Source organism: Triticum aestivum, chromosome 4A (assembly GCF_018294505.1).
Source record: "Triticum aestivum cultivar Chinese Spring chromosome 4A, IWGSC CS RefSeq v2.1, whole genome shotgun sequence".
Lineage (NCBI taxonomy): Eukaryota > Viridiplantae > Streptophyta > Magnoliopsida > Poales > Poaceae > Triticum > Triticum aestivum.
In genome coordinates, this window is record NC_057803.1 from 744,774,547 (window position 1) to 744,780,695 (window position 6,149).

A 6,149-nucleotide genomic window follows, 5' to 3' on the forward strand; every position below is an offset into this window, starting at 1 on the left:
TGGATCGGTGTAAAATCTTGCATCGACGTAACTCTTTACGACGAACTCTTTTATCACCCCCGTCACCGAGAAACATTTCTTTAGTCTTCACTAAGGATAATTTTGACCGCTGTCCATTGATCTACTCTTAGATCGCTATTGTACCCCCTTGTCAAGCTTATGGCAAGGTACACAATAGGATTGGTACACGACACATCATACTTTATAGAACCTGTGATTGACGCATAGGGAATGACTTTTCATTCTCTTTCTATTTTCTGCCATGGTCGGGTTTTGAGTCTTACTCAACTTCACACCTTTGCAACACAGGCAAGAACTCTTTCTTTGACTGTTACATTTTGAACTACTTCAAAATCTTGTCAAGGTATGTACTCATAGAAAATCTTATCAAGCATCTTGATCTATCTCAATAGATCTTGATGCTCAATATGTAAGTAGCTTTACTGAGGTCTTTCCTTGAAGAACTCCTTTCAAACACTCCTTTATGATTTCCAGAAAATTCTACATCATTTCTGATCAACAATATGTCACTCACATATACTTATCAGAAAGGCTGTAGTGCTCCCACTCACTTTCTTGTAAATACAGGCTTTACCAAAAGTCTGTATAAAACCATATGCTTTGATCACACTATCAAAACGTTTATTCCAACTCCGAGATGCTTGCACCAGTCCATAGATGGATCATTGGAGCTTGCACACTTTGTTAGCATCCTTTGGATCGATAAAACCTTCATGTTGCATCATATACAACTCTTCTTCCAGAAATCCATTCAGAATGCAGTCTTTACATCCATTTGCCAAATTTCATAATAATAAAATGCAGCAATTGGTAACATGATTCGGACGGACTTTAAGCATCGCTACGGGTGAGAAAGTCTCATCGTAGTCAACTCCTTAAACTTGTCGAAAGCCTTTCGCAACAAATCGAGCTTTGTAGACAGTAACATTACCGTCAGTGTCAGTCTTCTTCCTAAAGATCCATTTATTCTCGATGGCTTGCCGATCATCGGGCAAGTCAACCAAAGTCCATATTTTGTTCTCATACATGGATCCTATCTCAGATTTCATGGCCTCAAGCCATTTCGCAAAATTTGGGCTCATCATCGCTTCCTCGTAGTTCGTAGGTTCGTCATGGTCAAGTAACATGATCTCTAGAATAGGATTACCGTACCGCTCTAGTGTGGATCTTACTCTGGTTGACCTACGAGGTTCGGTAGTAACTTGATCTGAAGTTTCATGATCATCATCATTAGCTTCCTCACTAATTGGTGTAGGAATCACTGGAACTGATTTCTGTGATGAACTACTTTCCAGTTTGGGAGAAGGTACAATTACCTCATCAAGTTCTACTTTCCACCCACTCACTTCTTTCGAGAGAAACTCCTTTTCTAGAAAGGATCCATTCTTAGCAATGAATATTTTGCCTTCGGATCTGTGATAGAAGGTGTACCCAACAGTTTCATTTTGGGTATCCTATGAAGACGCTCTTCTCCGATTTGGGTTCGAGCTTATCAGGTTGAAACTTTTTCACATAAGCATCGCAACCCCAAACTTTTAAAAAACGACAAATTTGGTTTCTTACCAAACCATAGTTCATAAGGCATCGTCTTAACGGATTTTGATGGTGCCCTTTTAAAGTGAATGCAACTGTCTCTAATGCATAACCCCAAAACGATAGTGGTAAACTGATAAGGGACACCATAGATCGCACCATATCCAATAAAGTGCGGTTACGACATACGGACACACCATAACGCTGTGGTGTTCCAGGTGGCGTGAGCTGTGAAACTATTCCACATTGTTTTATATGAAGGCCAAACTCGTAAATCAAATATTCTTCTCCATGATCTGATCGTAGAAAGTTTATTTTCTTGTTACGATGATTCTTCACTTCACTCTGAATTTCTTTGAACTTTTCAAATGTTTCAGACTTGTGTTTCATTAAGTAGATATACCCATATCTGCTCAAATCATATGTGAATGTCAGAAAATAACAATACTCGCCACGAGCATCAACACTTATTGGATCGCATACATCGGTATGTATTATTTCCAATAAGTCAGTAGCTCGTTCCATTGTTCCGGAGAATGGAGTTCTAGTCATCTTGCCCAAAAGGCACAGTTCACAAGCATCAAATGATTCATAACCTAGTGATTCCAAAAATCCATCTTTATGGAGTTTCTTCATGCGCTTTACACCGATATGACCCAAATGGCAGTGCCACAAATAAGTTGCACTATCATTATCAACTTTGCATCTTTTGGCATCAACATTATGAATATGTGTATCACTACGATCGAGATCCAACAAACTTTCATTGGGTGTATGACCATCGAAGGTTTTATTCAGTAAACAGAACAAAAATTATTTACTGAGTTTAAATGAATAGTCGTATTGCAATAAACATGATCAAATCATATTCATGCTTAACGCAAACGCCAAATAACATTTATTTAGGTTTAACACTAATCCCGAAAGTATAGGGAATGTGCGATGATGATCATATTAATCTTGGAACCACTTCCAACACACATCGTCACTTCACCCTCAACTAGTCTCTGTTTATTCTGTAACTTCTGTTTCGAGTTACTAATCTTAGCAACCGAACAAGTATCAAATACCCAGGGGCTACTATAAAGACTAGTAAGGTACACATCAATAACTACAAGAGATCAGGCCTACTATGACGAGCCAAATTATGTCATGCAATAGCCAAAAACGTCATAGAACACACCTTCTTGACGTTTTATGAGCGTCACGAGCATTGTCACAGAATCCCCGTCACAGATAACTCCTAGTGACGGCGCGCACACTTAACGTCACTAAAGATGGGACCTTCGGTGACGTTTTGTACAACGTCATCCACTTTGTATTTCGGTGACGACTAATAAATGTCACAAGGTAGATGAAAATATGCATAGTCAACCATATTCAGTGATGAAGCAACGTCACTGACTTGTTGCCATGTCATCATCATAGGACAATGATTAATACAACCTCATCTTGCCATATTTAATTCATTTCAATTTTAAATTACAATGAATTATCCAATCCAATGAAATCCAAATCCGTACCACATCACATTATATAAATACGTTAAAGTCAAAATACATTAACCACAATTAATGTGAAAACATATTATAAATTCAGTCATCTTAGCCAAATCATCTTCTCAATAAAAGTGACAATAAAAACTAACACTGATTCACATGTTTGACACTCACAACAATAGACAAGTTGCAAACTAATATTTAGATGACTAAAGACCACAAAAGTGTTGTCATGATGGCGTTCATGCACCATGAGGTTGGGGCTGCTGAGTTGATTGAGCTCTTAAGAGAAAACAACCCGTTTATCCATTTCTCAGTGCTTCTTTTCTAGGCCTTAATTCTTGCCTTCCTAATGTCTTCCAGTTCTTCTTGATCCGATCCATCTCTTCAAGTGCTCCCTCTTATGCTTTAAGTCCCACGATTAACTCCTCACGATGCCTATAAATTAATGAAACAAAGAAGCAATGAATCTTTATTAGATGAAAACAAACAAGCCAACAAGGTACAAGAGCCCCACTAAGAATCTTACAATCTATATCAAACTATAAATCTGAAATAGAGGAGTATTGTACATTATTAAGTATAAAGGCAATCATGAAGGTGGGCCAATGAAACAGTAAACCCAAGAATAAGTTATAATGGTTAAATAGCACGCATAACAAAAGATAGATTATATTTAAGAACATGCAACCCATGCATCTCTCAAAGTGGCACATGCTTGACTGCTGTGTTTATCTTCTGCATGAAATGCCCTCCTTTCCATCTCACTCACCGAAACTAGTGGCGTGGTTGTAGTACTTGAAGCTGCAAAAGATGACGAGAGTGCAATGAATTGCCAAAATACCTAACTGCCAATGGTATATACACTAACAAAATAAATTTCACTTAAACTTGTTTAGAATTGGACCTGAAAATATGCTGCCATTTTCCCTGTGCATGCGTACTTTCCTGAAACACAAATGAATATAGTAATGTAGATAACTCAGAATGTAAATACATGATGCACTAATATTGTATATATAACTAATGCAAACATAGATTGGCTTTGCATTGGTATTCAAAAAATAAACAATATATATTGTGTAAAGCAGTGATGTAAACTCGAAATACTGTTAATAGGCAGTGCACGCAAGACAATATTAACAAAATTTGAAGATTTCAATGAATTGGGATCTAAAAAAGTGGTCCAAGCAGCATGCAGGATGCAGCTAGGGCACGGTCGGCGAGAAGCAATCAGCAAGCCTAAGAAAACAAGGCAAGAAACTTAATATTAGTATAGGCAATGGCATAGTTCAGAAAACCATAAAGTTTATTACACTAGTTGGCATAGTTTAGAAAACAAGAAAGAACCTCACAACCAGGTAAAACCTACAGCCAACATGCACTCAACGATGAAGTGCAACCCAAATAAGCAATACACGGGGGCCCTGTAGGCATGTACACGCAGATGGAACTATGGATTGCTACTAGAAAATAGATGCATGGTGATATGAACTGAGTAATTTCTGAAATTGCAAAAATGGAAAATACAGTGGATGTTTGCCTGAATTCTGGAACAGATCGAAATAAATAAATTACTTGGAAATCAAGCAAACATCCATCGGTGTATAGAGCATCTAGAATTTAATTAAATAAAAGATCATTGTACAGTGTGTGTGTTTGAATTAAGCACCATGTAGCCCTGCGAAAATAGTCATGACCAAATCAAGGACATGCATATTGGTAAGCTACGACTGTTTGGATTGTAGCCCAATAGTGAATGCCAAATTTTTGCAAAAACGTTGGCTTCTGTTTGATTTCAGGCCAAAATTACTTGTAAAATATACTTTCTTCTTCGACTTATTTTTGGTGGAAAGAAGAAAAAGAATCAGCTATATGGAATATTATACTTCAGATCTAGCAAATCACAATTGGTTTTGAAATAGAATAGTTCAGATCTAGCAAACAATACACAAGTGCAAGCACATCTCGTACTGACAGAGCAACGCGTGGGTAATTTGCAATTTGCCATAGAAAAGGGGTTGAAAGGTGGAGCAGGTACGATGGCCGCCGCCTGTTGGAGCAGTATCTGTACACGCCGGCACCCCGCAGCCCGCGGTAGCTGCATACATGTCAGCACCCCACGACCGGCGGGAATTGCAGGTCTGTGGTCTGTGCCCCCTTTGGTTTTCAGCTGTACAGATGAGAAGCGAAAATTACGTGCTGTGGCAAACTCAAATCTGTAGCACCTCGCCCATCGAACAGATTATTTAGCACGTGAATTCATCGAGTTAGAAAAATCTAATGCGTTGGGGAAGAAGGAACTAACCGGCGGGGAGAGCAACGACGACGGAACAGCGGGGAAGGGGGCTGACGGGATGAGGAGCGCGGATCCGTTTAAGAGGGACGAGGAGCACGGATCCGTTCAAGCGGGATGAGGCCGACGAGTTGTTGCTCGCGAGTTGATGCGGTGGATCCGATCTCGGCCGGTGATGTGGCCTCCAATCTCCGCCGCGTGTCGCTGCAATTGCGGGAGAAGAAGAACCGTACGAAGCAATGGGAGGTGGGCCGTCGGTCTTCGAGGGAGAAATGAAGGGAAGATAGCGTGCGAGGTGGGACGTGGGTGGTGGCTCAAAATCCCTGCGCCAAAAAATTTCTCGTTCACTCTCCTCCTTATTTCTATTTCTATACATTTTTTTCTCGTCCACTCTAAAAAAAGATTGCGAAGATTGCACTCTTATTTGAATTTTTATTTTTGTTATTCCCTGGATCAAAACAACATCACGGCCAATTCATTAGCTCACGACCACTGCCTATATTTTTTTGGATAGAACAAATCAACTGCAGTGACCTATGAGAAAAAGAACTAATCAAGACTAACCGTTGATGGATTATTTTTATAGAATAAATCACCTGAGCACAAATGGCAAGTCTAGCACTCAAACGTTGGTGGGCAGCGAGCACACCCCACGCTGCTAGCCACCGGAGTGACGCTCGCTTCTCAACAATGCCATATGAATAAGCTCAAGAACATTTGTAACAACCTTTTCCCCCAACCAGTACATGTTTACATTAGATAGAACAAAATAATTGCATTGCTCAATAGCCTATGAATAA

General features: G+C 39.5%; 1 long non-coding RNA gene across 1 annotated transcript; it reads right to left on the reverse strand.

Moving 5' to 3' along the window:
* Positions 1 to 3,713: 3,713 nt before the first annotated feature.
* On the reverse strand, positions 3,714 to 5,626 carry LOC123083577 (uncharacterized). Its single transcript, XR_006439322.1, has 3 exons — positions 5,362 to 5,626; positions 3,961 to 5,226; positions 3,714 to 3,857 (listed from the first exon to the last, which is right to left on the reverse strand). It is a non-coding gene; the product is annotated as an uncharacterized lncRNA (long non-coding RNA).
* Positions 5,627 to 6,149: the final 523 nt, after the last annotated feature.